This window comes from Epinephelus lanceolatus, chromosome 7 (assembly GCF_041903045.1).
Source record: "Epinephelus lanceolatus isolate andai-2023 chromosome 7, ASM4190304v1, whole genome shotgun sequence".
NCBI classification, from domain to species: Eukaryota; Metazoa; Chordata; class Actinopteri; order Perciformes; family Serranidae; genus Epinephelus; species Epinephelus lanceolatus.
The window spans coordinates 3,213,823-3,233,303 of NC_135740.1; the positions used below are offsets into that span (position 1 = coordinate 3,213,823).

At 42.5% G+C, this 19,481-nt stretch overlaps 1 pseudogene; it reads left to right on the forward strand.

The window, feature by feature from the left end:
- The first annotated feature begins 9,139 nt into the window (after nucleotides 1-9,139).
- On the forward strand, nucleotides 9,140-12,488 carry LOC117260808 (uncharacterized; annotated as a pseudogene).
- The last annotated feature ends 6,993 nt before the right edge of the window (nucleotides 12,489-19,481 follow it).

Consider the following 19,481-nt stretch of genomic DNA (forward strand, 5'->3'; position numbering starts at 1 on the left):
TTTTGTGGTAAGTCATCCATATAGCTGGTGGTGTCTCATCTGCTACTCTTTATTCTATATCTAGAGCACCGCTTCTCCCTAATCTCTCAGCTTTAACTCAATTCTCAGTTGCTTTCACTCATGCTTAATACACCTTGGTTATCCATCACAGTTTCCTCTTTCACTGTTTTTTATATCTGCAGGTCGCGAGACCTGCTTGATGCCCAAGCCATTCAAGTTGTTCTAGTTTAATGCATCTCTGCTGCTCAGTTCATCCACCTTGCCCACTTAAATCAAAATGCTTACTCAGTCCCCATCTCAGGTCCTTATGCTAATGCTCTATCACTGTCTGTAGTACCTGTATGCCCATGCACCATCACCCTTGGTATTAAGGAGTTCATGCATGCTCTATCCCAATTTATGGGACCTCCGTTATGCACTAATGCCCTGAGTCTTCAGGACCTCATGCAAATGCCCTATCATGGTCAGTGGGACCTCATGCTGTATGCTCTAACACCCATGGTCTTCGGGACCTCATGCAAATGCCCCATCATGGTCTGTGGGACCTCATGCTGTTTGCACCAACACCAAAGGTCTTCGGGACCACCTCTGAATGTTCATGGGACCCCATGCAACACTTAATTTTCTTTGGTCGTGCGACCATTAACTTCTGTTTGTCATGCAGACGTAATTTATGTTTGGTCGTCGGACCTTATTTTATTTTATCCATTTTATTTAAGTTGGTCTTCTGACCTTAGTTTTTGTTTGGTCTGTGACCTTTTATTTTGTTGGTCTTCTGACCTTTTATTTTGTTCTACTGATGGTCTTTAGGACCCCAGTTTGTGCATCCAGGTCTACAGGACCTCATGCTCATACACGGTAATTTCTTTTCGGCCGATGGGCCATAATTTCTGTTTGTCAATGATGACTTTAATTTCTTTTTGGTCGCTGGACCTTATTTTACTTTTACCATCTTATTTGAGTTGGTCTTATGACCTTAGTTTTCGTTTGGTCTTATGACCTTTTGTTTATGTTTGGTCCTTATTGACCTTTTATTATTTTCTACACATATAGGCCCAGGTCACTAGGACCTTGCACCAGTCACGTTAATCTGTTTGGTCATCAGACCCTTAATTTGTGTTGCTGTCATGCTGAAAATCGCTGACTTTAATTTAAGTTTGGTCGCCGGACCTTTGCTTACTCTGACCTTAATTTCTGTTTGATCTTACGATCTTTTATTTCTGTTGGTCCTCGTTGACCTTTTATTTTGTTCAACATAATAGACACCCATGGCCTCCAGAATCATGCACCTCCACAGCCTCCCCTCCGCCATATTACCATTATCCTTTGCCACAGCTGTTTCACCTCTGGCTCCATTTCAGTGGTTAGACCTCACCAAGCCTCCCACTGAATTAGGCGGGGGCGGTGGAGGGGTCATCACGTGTTTGTGAAAGGATTTTTTTAACCAAATAGTAGGTTTTCCTGTCTATGCACACTTGTGTGTCTTTAGCACTGATGTTCTTGCTAAATGTTTAACAAGGCGTTATCATTTCACCTCTTAAAGGAATGCCTCTCCCACAAAATGACCATTTGTATATCAATTTGCGGTGTTGAATGTGTGTAGAAAACTTTAGAGATATGAGATAAGCATTGAAAAGGAAAGTGGTCCTTTTCAATGCTTATCTCATATCTCTCGTTTTACTAGATAGCAGCTCCCCATTTGTTATCACAGTCTCATTTCGACCATACATTCTCATTAAGGTTAAATTACCTCATTCAGGAATTATGCAGGCTATCCAATCTGCTCATTCACATTTCACTCCCTCCTCATTTTGGTCTGTTCATTTTTTGTTTTTGTTTTTTTGCAATGCATTCCCTTCTAATTTTTCTTTGCTTATTTCCTGGAAAGGTAAGGATTGTCTCACGTCAAATGGTTTGTCGTCCCTCTCACTCTTTACACTGTTTTGGGGGGGTTCCCTAATTGGCTACGGATCCATCACCCTCCTTAAAGCTCACCATCTCGAAGGTGTCTTATTGCCAAAGACTTTTCACTCTTTTTCATTCTCATGTGCACTTGTTACTAAAAATGTATTTTCCAAAACTAAAAACTAGTCTCTCCTGATTGAAATGAAGCTCATCTTAAGTTCAATCTGGAAGACCTTCCTGTGCTCTTTCATTCACAATTCTCCCTCTCCCACTCCCACTGCTTCCTCCAATCAGCTGCCTCTGGGTGTTCACTCTTCTAGCTGTCCTATTATAATTTGCCACGACCTCCATCAGCCAATCAGGATATTGCTATGAGATTTTAAATCTGCTCTCTCCTCTGCTGCTTTCAGCCGTCATTCTAGGCAGAATCGCCACCCCTCCTCCACCCTGTTCAACTCCAGCCGTCATATCCAAGGTCAAAGACAAGCCTAAAGACTCATACCTCTACTCATTCGGATCATCAGCACCCATCCATCTAATCCTTATCTCTTCTTCATTTCCTCTACCACCACCAGTGTCTAGATCCCGGGGGGTTCCCTAATTGGCTACAGATCCCTCACCTTCCTTAAAGCTCACCATCTCGAAAGGGTCTGATCGCCAAAGACTTTTAACATTTTCATTCTCATGTGCACTTGTTGTTAAAAATTTTCTTTTCCAAAGCTAAAAACGAGTCTCTCCTGATTGAAATGCAATATCAAATGGGATTCAATTCAGAATTTATTAACCTTGTGCTTGCACTGTAACATACAATCTAGCTGAGTGTGGGGTACAACATAACACATTTTAGTCTTGGCTAAATGTTAATTAAACTGAGATTATTTTTTTAACAACATGCACATCTCCTCAACAAATGAACAGTTATTTTTTTTTTTAGAACTTACCTTTCTTGTACAATTGTACTGAGAAGTGGTGGAAGTCAAATGTTGGAACGTACACCGTGGGTGGGGTTAATTGCAACAGGCAAAGAGTTAGTTGTAACCTTGCCTGGAAAAGTCTGTTTAACACAATAAATTCAATACAATCCTAACTATATACTATAGGCTGATACTATTTATGGATCTATCTATGATAGATATCCAAACATCTGTACATCCCTCATCTAACCACCAATGCTTCATGAATGAAAAGATTAACACTTAGACGGACACATAATATGTGTGGATATTATATATTTTTCTCTTTTCATCCGTGATAGATCGATGGATAGATGTATGTGGATACCTATTTCTCCAGCTACATCAGGGGAAGGATAGGTGTCCATACAGGTATCCATGTATCTGTTAGGCTATCATCATATTTAATGGCTGGACTGACAGACGTACATAGATTGGGTAACCTAGATCCACATGTCAAATTATGAGTATTGAATGTATGAATATTGACAAGATTATGAAACTGTGTGTCAATAAGATACCTGATAGATTAAAAATACAAAGTATATCTCAATTAATTAAGAACATTGGTTCAAAGAAGATAAGTTTGAAGTGCAAAAATAGAGAAAAATGCGCAATGGGCGGCCTAGTTGTAACACTGTGTTACAGCTAACCCCACAGTGGAAATTTTATTTAGCCTAGCTAACACTCGCTGGGAGTTGATTACATAGTTCAAAACAGTGCTATTATTTAGGCAACAAGACAGTTATTAAGATGATATGGTTGGATTCGGTGACTTACATAGACAGCTCAGTAATTTAACAAGTATGACAAAGACATTTACTTACGTCAGCCGGAAACACTCTTTGTTACTGAACTCTGCTGAAACACGTCTAATATCTGTGGTTATTCTGGGGTCATTATTTGGCAATTTTGTGGTCAACTGGCCGAAAGCACAAAGGGATCAACCCTGTGTAACCACTTAAAAAGTTTGTGTTACAATTTACCCCACATTAGGAGGTTCCCCACACTCCCTGTTCACGCCATCTCCTTGACTTGAACCATATTGTAACATTTTTTGTTTTTGAATTTCCTGTAAAAACTAGCATAAAAATTAGGTCTTCCTGTCTGCCATCCACCATGTTTGTTTACTTGCAAGATTTCTGGTTTTGACAGTTGGGACTCTGGTTGTTTGTGAATGCTATATTTTAGTTTGTGGTGTGCTGCTTTATATATACTTTCATGCGGGCAAGGCTTTATATATATATATATATGTATATATCTGGACAGTACAGTGGTTAGTGCTACTGACTTTCACACAGGAGGTCGGGGTTCAAACATCACCTAGTAAAGGTCTTTAGGCAAGACACCAAATGCTATACCTGCCTACCTCGGAACAACCTGATCTCACAGAAATACGTGAAATGACCATGACCTCTTAACACCGCATTCCGTGGTGGCAGCACGTAATGGGTTGAAATTACGTGCTGCCACCACGAAAACAATGCCAATGTGAAGTCAATTAGGATCCTCTCCCGTGGTGGACACACGGATTCCCTGATTCAATCACGTCACATCAACCTCGTTTTCCTCAATGATATCTTTAACATTCCTGTATACACACAAAAACTCGGAAGTGTTCTTGATAACTCAACAATATGACAGGTTAATGTCAAGGCCATAAAATAAAATAAATGTATTTTGCCAGCTTTTGATAGCGTATGGCTTTAAGAGCATTGTGCTGTGGGCGGATGGGGCGCGTTCCACTACTGTTTTGTAGCTGCTGTCGGCCGTCTGTGGGCTTCATTCCATTTGAGATTGCCATCCGTCTGCCGTAACTGAATCCAGACGCCACTAACAAATAAATAAATAAGAAGATAAAAATAAGGCTGAGCACGGAAGAACCAGAGAGGAAACACCATCACATGGAGCCGTCTGCCCCTGGCAACCCGGCCACCCTCCACTCCACCAGGGGAGAGTGGACCCCAAGCCAGCGCCACAGAACCAGCGGCTGCCCCACTGGTTATACCTCCGACCGTGGCAGCTGTCACACAAACCGCTGCTGAAAATTATACATTTTGATACAGGTAGGCTATATACATATTGCAAAACTCTGTAAAAGTACACCAAAGCATATTTTCATTTCCAAATATTTATTTGAAAACGAAACCATTCATACGGTCAATATAAAACATTTTGTTAGTAATAAAAAACAAATGTAATCTCAATGTGACCACGCCAGCCGGCGGGACTGTGGCTGAACCACTTCCAATGTTCATTCATTCATTCAATCGCGTGTTCAATGTGTGTGTGTGTGTGTGTGTGCGTGTGTGTGTCAGAGAGGAGTATCAATAAAAAAAGTAATTATTTCGGTGTTTATTTCTTTTATTCTTCCGTTTTTTTTAATTAAAATGCGTAATATAGCCAACAATATTATAGACCAAATGTTAATCTAATTATTATTTTAGAATGTATTTAGCAAATCACCACTCTCAACTGGAGACAGCAGCAAAAAAAAAAAAAAAAAAAAAAAGGCATTATAAAAAGCCGACAAATAGTGTTAATTAATTGACGTGAGACACTGAAGAGGTTGTCTCCTATAGTCATAGTCATAACTTCTCGGAAATTACTCAAAAGTAGAACATGCTAAAAGTAAATACAATAATAGGCTAAATAGTATCTAAGCAATAATAAAGTGTCTAAACAATAATAAATATTATCTAAGTTATCTATTAGGCTACCATTCCACTCTGTAAATAGATTTTAAAATTTCAATATGATTTTAATATTATTTTTGCTTATTTCATTATTGTTATTATTGGTTTTACTTTTTAGTAGTATTGTATTGTCTGAGGATGACTCATTTTAGTAACTATCTACAGTAAAAAAGAAAAAACAAGCAAAGAAACAAACAAAACTCATTTTATACACTGGGCCTTCAAAGTGCTCTCTGAAACTACACCTGGCATGGCTGGGAACTGCCCATTGGTTCAACAGCCCATTGGTTCGACATCCCATTGTTCCGACCATATTAAACTCATTGTTCCGAAGTCCGTTCCGAAATCATCATGATGCCCTGCGGTTAAGGTCTGGTTAGGTTTAGGCACAAAAACCACTTGGTTAGGGTCAGGAAAAGATCATGGTGTGGGTTAAAATGAAAAAGAAAGTGGCAAACACATAAGCCGTGAGCCTGCTCCTCCTCAAGCCGGTCGCAGCGCACCATACGCCCGGTGTGAGCCGTTCAGCACCGCGGACAGTCGGACTAATGGGATATCGAACCAATGGGCTGTTGAACCAATGACATGGACCCACATGGCTTGTGTCCAAAAAATGAAAAAATCTAAACTTTGTTGTAGAGCTAAACCAAATACATTATTGGAAAGGTCTCAACCTGGAGAGTGACATATGTCAGTATGAAGATTCTACATGGCTGCTGCTTTCAGCCATTGACCTTTGAACCTTGACCTCAGTGCATGTTTGAGGGCTTATAACTCAGCAACTAAAGGGGGTACAGACATGGGACCAACTGTTATAGAGAGCTCTTGACCTCAGCTATCAAGTGAGTGTAGTCAATAACTGAGGGTGCTGTCAGATATGGATAAAATATGGATAAAATTAATTTTCACCCATTTAGAAATTAGATATTTAAAATCTGATTTCACAAATGTGTTTACCATCCCCTTAAAGTCCACAGTGTACTCTCAATTCAGTATTTACAACTTCCAAATCTGGGAAAAACACTTAGATTTTTAAAAAACTACAATTCCCTGGGACCGCGCCATGCAGTTTGATACATATCAGCAACATAGTTGTAGTTCTTCTGATTTGCAAAGTAGGGTTCTAAATAGGGTTGTAAAAAGATATATCTACTGAATATATCTAATATCAAGTAAAGCCGAACTAGTTATTACACTGCACCTAGATGAACTATGGTAAGAAAAAGTAAAGATGTTGGCTAATTTTCGATATTTTAGCTAATACACTAGAAACGGCGTTTTTGGGACAGCAGGTTCGTTTGCGGCTTGTAAAATAGGGTTGTAAAAAGATAGATCTACTGAATAAATCTAATATCTAGTAAAGCCGAAGTAGTTATTACACTGCACCTAGATGAACTATGTTAAGAAAAAAAGCAAGGATGTTGGCTAATCGTAGTTATTTTAGATAGTACTCTAAAAACGGCGTTTTTGGGACGGTAGGTTTTTTTGCGGCTTGTAAAACAGGGTCGTAAAAAGATAGATCTACTGAATATATCAAATGTCTAGTAAAGCTGAACTAGTAATGACACTGCACCTAGATGAAATATGTTAAGAAAAAGTAGGCATGATGGTTCATTTCAGATATTTTAGCAAGTTCTCTAGAAACAGCGTTTTTGGGATTGAATATTTGAATAGGCTATAACAAATATCTAGAACAGCCAAACTATCACGTTATTATCATTATTATTATTATTATTGGTGGGAAATTATAATAGAGGAATATATTTGCTGTTTTAATATCAAGAACACTTCCGCGTTTTTGTGTGTATACAGGAATGTTAAAGATATCATTGAGGAAAACGAGGTTGACCTGACGTGATTGAATCAGGGAATCTGTGTGTCCACCACGGGAGAGGACCCTAATTGACTTTACATTGGCATTGTTTTCGTGGTGGCAGCACTTAATTTCAACCCATTACGTGCTGCCACCACGGAATGCGGTGTTAAGAGGTCGTAGTCATTTCACGTATTTCTGTGAGATCAGGTTGCTCGGAAGCTATAGACAAGGTTGGAGAACACGGAATTGATGGAAGGTTCTACACCAGCTATCCCAGAGAGAGGGGATATATGCAGAGAATGTGGGACCTATGGATACTTCGAAACCCACAATCAAGACTAACTAAGAAACATCTAGTAGCACAATGTGCCTACATCCGTAACCGCCAACTACAACCACAACTAGAGATCAATGAATTACTACAACAATGCTACAGCAAGGGGGAGCATCATCATATTTTTTAATCATACTTTTGATGTCATCATCCCCCCCACAATGCGAGATTGGGTACCAAGCCCCAGTAGATACAAACAGCCTCAATGAAAGAGCAGCTGACCTGAGAAGGAAGATCGTGAGTAAATTGGAAACCTGGAGTCTCTGATGAATCTGAAGTTGAGTTAAGAGAATCTAATCTAAGAACCAGTAACCCCCATGGAAGAGACGGTTGGAGGCCAAGATAAAGGCAACACGGAGAGAAGTTAGCCAACTAGCAGAGCTTCACAGTGGTGAGTAAACGGATATCAGGGAAAAACAACAAGTACTCCATTCATGAGGCACTCCTAACTGCTAAACAAAAACTAACAGCTCCGGCCACCTGGCTGAAGAGATACACCAAAGAAGCAGAAGCCAGGAGAATAAACAGGATGTTCTTCACTGAACCAGCCAAGGTGTTTTCTCAGGGGCAGGGAAATAACAGCAAGTCAGACCTACCAAGAGCTGAGATGGAAGCATACTGGAAGCATCACACAACACCAATGCCCAGTTAGTGGACCTAAGAGCTGGCCACAGCAATCTCCTTGAACAAGAACCAGTAACCATCTCAATGGCAGACATCCAGGAAAGAGTGTCAAAGATGAAGAGCTGGACAGCACCGGGCCCTGATATGATCCATACATAGTGGCTGAAGAAGCTAACTGCACTCCATGAATGCCTAGCAGCACAGATGAACTAGCTGCTAAGGGAAGGGACCCACCCAGGATGGCTGACACAGGGCAGGACAGTCCTGATCATGAAAGACCCCCAGAAGGGAACCATCTCATCCAACAACAGACCGATTACCTGTCTCTCCACAACATGGAAGCTCCTGTCAGGCATAATAGCGGCTAAGATAACTAGGCATGTGGGTCAATACATGAGCGAGGCACAGAAAGGAATTGGCAGTAACACCAGAGGAGCCAAGCACCAGCTACTGGTCAACAGAGCAATCGCTCGAGTCTGCAAGAGCAGGAAGACCAACCTGTGCATCGCCTGGAAGAAAGCCTATGACTCAATGCCGCACGCATGGATAGTAGAATGTCTGGAATTAAACAAGATCAACAGGACACTAACAGCCTTCATAAAGAACTCCATGGGAATGTGGAAGACAACCCTAGAGGCCAACTCAAAGTCGATTGCCCAAGTCAACATCAAATGTGGCATGTACCAAGGGGATGCACTGTCATCACTGCTGTTCTGCATAGGCCTGAATCCCCTCAGTTAGATCATCAAGAAGACTGTGTACGGATACCAATTCCGAAGTGGAGTAGCAATTAGCCACCTGCTCTACATGGATGACATCAAGCTGTACGCCAAGAATGAGCAAGAAATTGACTCACTGATCCACAACACCAGGATCTACAACAAGGACATAGGGATATCATTCGGATTAGACAAGTGTGGCAGGATAGTATCAAAGAGAGGCAAGATGATCAGAGCTGAGGGAGTCAACCTACCAGAGGGCAACATAGGAGATATCCAGGACAGCTACAAGTACCTTGGGATCCCACAGGCTAATGGAAATCATGAGGAGGCCGCAAGGAAGTTGACCACAACCAAATACCACTAGAGAATAAGGCAAGTCCTGAGGAGTCAGCTGAAGGGTCAGAACAAAGTTGGAACCATCAACATGTACGCACTGCCAGTCATCAGATACTCAGCTGGGATCATAAGCTGGCCAAAGGAGGAGATAGAAGCCACAGATATCAAGACAATAAAGCTCCTCACCATGCATTGAGGGTTCCACCCCAAGTCCAGCACCCTGAGGCGGAAAGAGGAAGGTAAAGGTCAGATTTGGGCCTACAACTCGGCCCGAGGCCTTAGTAGGCCCGTGGTGTTAAGCCCTTGGCCCGGCCTGGCCCGAGTAGAGGCAAAAAGACACAGGCCCGTGGCCCTAAAGTTGAAGTCCCACTGATTGTCACACACCTGAGTGTGTGAAATTTGTTCTCCGTATTTGAGCCATCCCCTGAGGGAGTGGTGAGCAGCAGCGGTGAGCAGCAGCGGTGCCACGCTCGGGAATCATTTGGAGCCCTAATTAATATTCAAAATCACTCAGATGTCTACACAACGAGAAAAAGAAATTACAGAGGAGAATAATTTCTGAACAGCTCCGTGAAGGAAAAAAAAGCTGCTTACCTTAACTTATTGGTTATATTCCAACAACACTGGAAAAATAATTATTCAAAGAATAAAGTGTCAACAATTTGTCCCACAAAACGAACTAGCCCAGAAAAAAAGACATAATGCCACTGTCCTTCAGCAAGCTCTCAACACAGATGAACTTGCTGATTCAGTCCCAGAAGTAAAGGAAGCCCTGCTGGCAGCCAAGGCTGTAGTGAAATATGTAAAGCAAGCATCCAACCTGGCGTGTCAGCTCCCCACCTCTCTCAAACCAATGGCAGAAACCTGAATCAGCACGGTCTTCCTCACGCTGCAGTCAATCCAGTCAGGCTACACAGAGCTGCAGGAGCTGCTTGACAAGATGATATGAAATGACACAAAAGCAACAGTATGTATAAATGGATAAAGACAAGAGATAACAATTTTGTAAGTTATTTAGTTTGGCCATAGTAGGGAACTATATGACTATAGATAAATTGGGGATGCAGGGATGCACAAAACCATTTACCTAATGAAACCTAAATTAAGATCAGAATAACTAAGTCTCCTATTCGACATCAACTCTTATCACAACACAGCGGCTGCATCAGGTGGGGGAGATCTTTGTCTGATTTTAGCAGCATTGGCTCAAGCTGACGTTTCTCAGAGGACCCCGGACTGTCACTTTGCGGCTCCCAGGCTTCCCAGCCGAATGAAGCCATCTGGAACACAGTGGTGGAGAGGCAGTCGAGCCTGACTGCGACGTCCTTTACGTGGTCCTCAAACGTCGGTTCATCTTTAGGCTGCGGAAAGTCTCTTGTTTTGGCAAAAGAATCCCTGCTTTGCGGACACTTTGGCAAGTGTCTGGCAGCGCTGGATCCGATGAATCTTTGATGGAGTTGCAGGTCGAATAGTAGCTCAGCTATTTAGCTGTGGCTACTCACTTATAATAAGGTTGAAAAGTTATTATTAACGTGTACAAAAAAATGTTGCAATCGGCTGGCTTTGTCACTTCAGGTATAATGTTACTGAAGGTACAGACAAAATGAAAGAAAACTCAGGACAGACAAGACAATCCTGGACATGTCGAGCAAAACTTAAAAGTTTAAAATAATTTTGATCATAAGAAAAGAAAGGGTTACGCAGGAACTGTGTTTTAGAGTTTAAGAGCATAACGGGTTAAGGCATAAAGAGTATAACTAGAAGGAAGGACGGCAAAAGGAAGAAGAGAAAAAAAAGTAAAAGTAAAGTAAAAGAGTGAAAGTAAAAAGGAAAGAAAAGCGTGGCGATGCGCCAAGCTCAATAGTTTTATCCGACCAGGTTAAGTGGGCGTGTTTGAGGCAAGGCGGGTCTCCTAGTTTAGACATTAGTTTATTTTGGAGGAAACTTAATGAATATTATTTTGCGAGAATGTGGTATCGCAGATAATCATTTGTTGTTTGTATATTTACACTTATTATTTACATATCTACATATTTACATTGGTTACAGTTGATACTCTCTGCAGAGAGAATTATTAGTCCTTGGGTGTTATGTTGCAGTACCTAAGAGTCCAGCAGAGGGTGAACTGAGACTGTTAGAGTTGCTAAGGTCAATGTTAAGCATGCAGAAGAAGTAGAATGCAGAGGGCACGAAGCCGGAGAGATATACATGTGTTATGCTGCCAGATGGTTCAGTAAAGACCTTTGAAACAAAGTGCACTTGTGGACAATGGATTGTTTATGAAGATGCAACATCTTTTTGACGACGAGGACTAGTCTGGGGGAGGACAGCCGTCGGAAGGACTTGAAAGGAAAAACATGAGGGAGTCCGGGACAGGTTCGGCTAGCTAACAAGTGACTGCAGTTAGCCTCCGGCTAAGAGGAGAGGTATGGCTACAGTTGGCATGCTAGCAGTGTTTGATCCCAAGAATCAGACCAGGGATGAGTATACTGAAATACTCGAGCAGTTTTTCGTGGCCAATGAAATTGACAATGCAGACAGGCAAAAAGCTATACTGATAAGTGCCGTAGGAGCATCGACCTACAGCCTGATGCACAACCTTCTCAGCCCGGACAAGCCGAAAGATAAATCCTTCCAAGAGCTTGTACTCCTAATGAAAAACCACTCTGGTCCAAAGCCCAGTGAAATTGTGCTGAGGTACAAAATGACTCTCGCAACCGCAAGCCCAACGAAACAGTCATGGAATATGTGGCCAAGCTGCGCCGTTTAGCGCAAGATTGTAACTACGGCAACACCCTTCAACAGATGTTTAGAGACAGGATTGTTTGTGGGATTAATGATGACAGAATCCAGAGGCGTCTCCTGTCAGAAACAGACCTCACTTTTGAAAAGGTCCTGTCAATCGCTGTATCACATGAGACGGCAAACAAAAATGCACAGGACCTGCAGACTGGTGCGTCGGCAAAATGTTTCAGCATAAACAATGAACAGCAGGAGGCTCGCACCTTTAAAGGGGACAGCAGAGAGTGCTACTGGTGCAAAGGCACCAGGCACACCGCAGCAGACTGTAAGTACAAACGAGAAATGTCATGCTTGTGGTAAAGTTGGACATATAGCAAGAGCTTGTAGAAGCAAAGCTAAACTGAACCAGAAAAAACATGGACTTGCAAATGAAAAAAAAGAAGACAAAAAGCGGAGTTCACGCTACCATTCTCACAAAGTACTCGAGACAGAGGATGAAAGTAAAAGTGATGGCTCTGAACAGGACTCCTTCACATTGAACTGCATCAAGTGTAGACAAAAGCATCAGAGCAAACTGTACAAATTAGGGCGACAGAGCGCAGTGCACCTGAGAAAAGTAGACCCCTACACTGTGGATATGAAACTCAATGAGAAAGATGTAACCTTTGAAATTGACACTGGATGTTGCCTAACAGTCATGAATGAAGAGGCATTTAAAGAGACATGGAGACACGCCAAACTCCCTAGTCTGAGGCCCATCAAAATTAAGCTGGAAACTTACACAGGGGATCCTGTTAAGGTGATTGGTGCCACACTTGTCAGAGTCAGATACCAGCAGCAGAGAAAGAAACTGCCCCTTGTCATGGTCAAAGGGGACGGCCCCAGTTTGCTAGGGCGAGGCTGGCTAGAGGACATATATCTGGACTGGAGAGAAATCAAAAACAGACGCAAAGCTGTAAAAGTGCTAAAGATCAAGACAACAGAATACACACTACAGCAAGTGTTAAACAAGCATGAGGCCGTGTTCAAAGAGGAGTTGGGCACCCTGAAAGGCACCAAAGCTACCATTCATGTAAAACAGGGTGCCACCCCACGCTTCCTCCACCCACGGTCTGTTCCTTTTGTCATGCAAGCAAAAGTAGATGAGGAAATAGACCGACTCTTGAAAGAAAAACATCATCTCACCAGTGAAATACGCTGAATGGACGGAGCCTGTTGTGCCAATCCTGAAGCCTATAGGGACTGTAAGACTGTGCAGAGACTACAAGCTTACTGTAAATACAGTGACTTCCCTGGAACAGTATCCAATACCCAGAGTGGAGGACCTGTTCACAGTGCTTTCTGGAGGAAAGCAGTTCTCCAAACTAGATATGAGTTACGCTTACCAACAAATACTCCTGGATGAGGAATCCAAAAAGTATGTGACAGTGAACACGCACCGAGGTCTATTCACGTACAACAGACTGCCTTTTGGAGTGGCGTCTGCGCCAGCCATATTCCAGAGGACGATGGAAGGCCTTTTGAAAGGGATACCTCTGGTGGCTGTGTATTAAGATGACATTTTGGTGAGCAGGGTGGACGAGGCAGACCACCTGAAGAACTTAGCCGAGGTGTTGAGCAGGTTGGAAGAGGCTGGTCTGCGGCTGAAAAGAAGTAAGTGCGCCTTCATGCAAAAAGAAGTGGAGTACTTGGGGCACAGAGTGGATGCACAGGGGCTCCACCCTGTGGAGAAGAAAGTTAAAGCCATCATGTATATATCCTACTCCCACAAATGTCACAGAACTCAAAGCATACTTGGGTTTGTTAAACTATTACAACAAATTCCTCCCCAACCTGGCAACCCTGTTGGCCCCCCTACATGAACTTTTGAGACAGAATGTAAACTGGACATGGCAAAAGAAACAAGAGGAAGCATTTCAAAAATCCAAGACGCTGCTGAACTCAGCTGATGTGTTAATTCACTACTCTGCCAACCGAGAGTTATTTCTCTCATGCAATGCGTCACCATACGGTGTGGGAGCCGTACTGTTACACAGAATGGACGATGGCAGTGAAAAACCGCTGGGGTTCATGTCGCGCACACTCTCATCTGCTGAAAAGAGGTACTCTCAGCTTGACAAAGAAGGCTTAGCTATAATGTTTGGCATCAAGAAATTCCACAAATACTTGTACGGCTGAGTTTTCACTATTTACACAGACCATAAGCCGCTGATTTCTCTTTTCAACATGAAGAAGCCTATACCTCAGATGGGCTCACCGAGAGTGCAAAGGTGGGCTGTGACATTGAGCACTTATAAGTACAACATCGTTTACAAGCCAGGCAAACACCATGCAAATGCAGATGTGCTCAGCAGATTGCCTGTGCCGGAAACAGCACCTGAAAAGGAGATGACCAAACAAGTCTTGATGATGGATGTACTGGACGACACACTAGTTGACACCACGCAAATCAAACACTGGACAGCAAAGGATGTCATCTTGTCCCAAGTCCATGAGTACACCTTAAAAGGCTGCCCTGCACAAACAGATGCTCTCTTCAAGCTAATCAACAAAGAAAAATGGAACTGAGTGTGAGAGATGGATGTGTGCTCTAGGGAGCCAGAGTAGTCATCTCCACCAAAAGCAGAGACAAAATACTGAAGCTTCTGCACCAGACTCATACGGGCATGTCAAAGATGAAAGGCCTGGCAAGGTCATATGTATGGTGGCCAGGTATGGATGAGAACATTGAAAGGGAAGCACAGTCGTGTGAAGAATGTCAAAAACACCACAAGTCACCACCCACTGCACCATTTCACTCCTGGGAATGGCCAGAGTCACTGTGGTCCGGGATCCACGTGGACTATGCAGGGCCTTTCCTTGGTGAGATGTTTCTGCTCATTGTGGATGCTCATTCCAAGTGGATGGACATTTACCCAGTGAAATCACCTACATCACAAGCCACCATCGAGAAACTGCGACAGAGTTTCAGTGTGTTTGGTCTGCCGAAGATGTTGGTATCAGATAACGGAACATGTTTCACAAGTGCTGAATTTGAGGTATTTATGAAACAAAATGGCATTGATCATGTAAGGTCAGCACCTTTCCACCCTTCCAACGGTCTGGCAGAGAGGGCGCTGCAGACTTTCAAGGAGGGGATGAAGAAGGTAAAAGGTGACACACTGCAAACCAGACTGTCCAGATTTCTGTTCAGTTATCGAATCACACCGCATGCAACAACAAGCTTGTCACCTGCAGAACTGATGATGTCATGGAGACTCCAATCAGCTTTTGACCTGCTCATGCCTGATGTGAAAACAAGAGTGCAGCAAAAACAACTGAAACAGAAAGAGAATCATGACACAAAGGGAGGAGAGAAGGCATGGAGTGGGTTTTACACACATCACACCAATCAAATGAGCCCCTCTCCTCGCCCTTATATGTGCCGCGCAAAGGCGTAATGAGAGTTTACTCAATTCGCCATGGCAGAAGAGAGCAGCGGCCAAACTTCTCCCAGGAGGAAACTGATGTTTTTGTCCGGGAGGTCCAAGCTTGCAGTGTCAAAATATACGGAACTGCAAACTGACCTCCACGGGCTGATGATGCAAAGGTAGCCTGGGAGGAGGTCACCACAATTGTAAATCAATGTTGCGTTTCTCTTGTGCGTGCGCGCGCTCTCTCTCTTTCTCTCTCGCAGTCTCACTCTGTTTCTTTTCTTTTGACTTTTCTAAGATGACAGATGCTGAATATATACTCCCTATCTGATGCTGTGGCTGTTTGTGGTTGGCTGAGAGGGATATGACCTCATTAGTTTCCAGCTGTGTTAATCAAATCAGGTTGGGTTTCCATTACGTGTGCCAAACGTGCCAGATGGTGTCAATCCCCTTTGATCTGACATCAGATGTGACGGGACAGTCAATATAGAGATATATTTATGTGCTGATTGCAAATAGTTGCATTGAATAGTGTTTTTTTGGGTATTTATTGCATTGTTAATGTGCCTGATATTCTGGAAACCTGCCTGTGATGTTTTGGTTACATGTGCGCACTGTCCGCTGGTCAGCCAAACTTACGGCTTACACCGGCTGCGCTCCGCTTGCGCTGACAGTAGACCTGGTTTCAGCTGGCGAGCTTTTAGCGCACCTTCGGCGAAGCCTTTTGGCACGAAAATGTCACTGCGCCAAGCTGGATCTCTCGACACCTCCCCCTGCTGCGCCGCCACACCCATCTCAGTGCACCTCGGTCTGCCAAACTACCAAACTGAGCGCGCCTCGGGTTGTGCTGCTCGAAACTAGCTCTGCGCGGGGTTTGCCACCCTGCGCTGCGCCGGAAAACTAGAGCCCAACACCGCAACCTCCGTCATGTGAGCCACAGGAGTCACAGCCTGCTCCACGCACTCAGGCTCAACCAGACTCTTTAGTTGCACCAGTGGTGCGACGTTCCCAGAGAGAGAGACGGTCACCTGTGCATCTCGAGGACTTTGTTAGATAGAGTGAGATCTTTCCAGGAATAGAGCAACAGTGCGCTCTGGATCTCACTGGAAGGACGTACCTTCCTAATTAGGTTATAAAGGAAAGGATAGTTTAAAAAAATATATATATAATTGTTCTACTGTCCTATGTTAATGTTTGTGTATTATTCAGCATATATATATATTTTACATTTTTGTTTAGAACAAGTTGTTAACTTACGGGGGAGGAGATGTGGTATCGCAGATAATCATTTGTTGTTTGTATATTTACATTTATTATTTACATATCTACATATTTACATTGGTTACAGTTGATACTCCCTGCAGAGAGAATTATTAGTCCTTGGGTGTTATGTTGCGGTACCTAAGAGTCCAGCAGAGGGCGAACTGAGACTGTTAGAGTTGCTAAGGTCAATGTTAAGCATGCAGACGAAGTAGAATGCAGAGGGCACGAAGCCGGAGAGATATACATGTGTTATGCTGCCAGATGGTTCAGTAAAGACCTTTGAAACAAAGTTCACTTGTGGACAATGGATTGTTTATGAAGATGCAACAGAGAATATATACTTTAACATGTTACGTGTGATAGACACATACTCTTCCCATTATGGTCAAAATCGGCTCTTAACATCAAATTAGATTTAATACAATTATTATACCACATATATCAGTGGAACACAAGTATAAAATGTTTCTTGAAAAAACAAACCTAGTCTGCAGTTACTTCAACATACTAAATGAGAAAGCACATATTAATAAAGTCAAGTTGATTAATCAATCCAACTATATCTTAACTCACCAGGGTAAGAGCAAGATAGAGCTGGGGTGGCTCCCATAGATGTGACCAAAACGGGAGAGGATGTGAACTTAACAGCGTAGTTAATGACCCTGGTCTGGCAGATAATCTGGCTGAGTTGTCAAAATGCTGGATTTTCCCAGGATGTTAATTAGCCAAACTGGGATCTGGATGGTTTCCAACTGACACCTTTACCACTCTTGATGCCAGAATGATGGTGAAAAAGTTCATCAACTTTGAGATGAGATGGGCAAAGACATTTGACCCTCAGAGTGGCCCATCTCACCTATGTCCATTTACTTACAATCTAGGTTTTGAGTTCAAAAGGCTGTTTTTTCCTACATATAAACATATATATATATATATATATATATATATATATATATGTATATATAGATATATACATATATACATATACCCATACATATATATATATGTATATATATAATATATATGTACAGTACAGGCCAAAAGTTTGGACACACCTTCTCATTCAATGCGTTTTCTTTATTTTCATGACTATTTACATTGTAGATTCTCACTGAAGGCATCAAAACTATGAATGAACACATGTGGAGTTATGTACTTAACAAAAAAAGGTGAAATAACTGAAAACATGTTTTATATTCTAGTTTCTTCAAAATAGCCACCCTTTGCTCTGATTACTGCTTTGCACACTCTTGGCATTCTCTCGATGAGCTTCAAGAGGTAGTCACCTGAAATGGTTTCCACTTCACAGGTGTGCCTTATCAGGGTTAATTAGTGGAATTTCTTGCTTTATCAGTGGGGTTGGGACCATCAGTTGTGTTGTGCAGAAGTCAGGTTAATACACAGCCGACAGCCCTATTGGACAACTGTTAAAATTCATATTATGGCAAGAACCAATCAGCTAACTAAAGAAAAACCAGTGGCCATCATTACTTTAAGAAATGAAGGTCAGTCAGTCTGGAAAATTGCAAAAACTTTAAATGTGTCCCCAAGTGGAGTCGCAAAAACCATCAAGCGCTACAACGAAACTGGCACACATGAGGACCGACCCAGGAAAGGAAGACCAAGAGTCAACTCTGCTTCTGAGGATAAGTTCATCCGAGTCACCAGCCTCAGAAATGGCAAGTTAACAGCAGCTCAGATCAGAGACCAGATGAATGCCACACAGAGTTCTAGCAGCAGACCCATCTCTAGAACAACTGTTAAGAGGAGACTGCGCGAATCAGGCCTTCATGGTCAAATAGCTGCTAGGAAACCACTGCTAAGGAGAGGCAACAAGCAGAAGAGATTTGTTTGGGCCAAGAAACACAAGGAATGGACATTAGACCAGTGGAAATCTGTGCTTTGGTGTGATGAGTCTAAATTTGAGATCTTTGGTTCCAACTGCCGTGTCTTTGTGAGACGCAGAAAAGGTGAACGGATGGATTCCACATGCCTGGTTCCCACTGTGAAGCATGGAGGAGGAGGTGTGATGGTGTGGGGGTGTTTTGCTGGTGACACTGTTGGGGATTTATTCAAAATTGAAGGCACACTGAACCAGCATGGCTACCACAGCATCCTGCAGCGACATGCCATCCCATCTGGTTTGCGTTTAGTTGGACGATCATTTATTTTTCAACAGGACAATGACCCCAAACTCACCTCCTCATTTTCCAGACTGACTGACCTTCATTTCTTAAAGTAATGATGGCCACTCGTTTTTCTTTAGTTAGCTGATTGGTTCTTGCCATAATATGAATTTTAACAGTTGTCCAACAGGGCTGTCGGCTGTGTATTAACCTGACTTCTGCACAACACAACTGATGGTCCCAACCCCATTGATAAAGCAAGAAATTCCACTAATTAACCCTGATAAGGCACACCTGTGAAGTGGAAACCATTTCAGGTGACTACCTCTTGAAGCTCATCGAGAGAATGCCAAGAGTGTGCAAAGCAGTAATCAGAGCAAAGGGTGGCTATTTTGAAGAAACTAGAATATAAAACATGTTTTCAGTTATTTCACCTTTTTTTGTTAAGTACATAACTCCACATGTGTTCATTCATAGTTTTGATGCCTTCAGTGAGAATCTACAATGTAAATAGTCATGAAAATAACGAAAACGCATTGAATGAGAAGGTG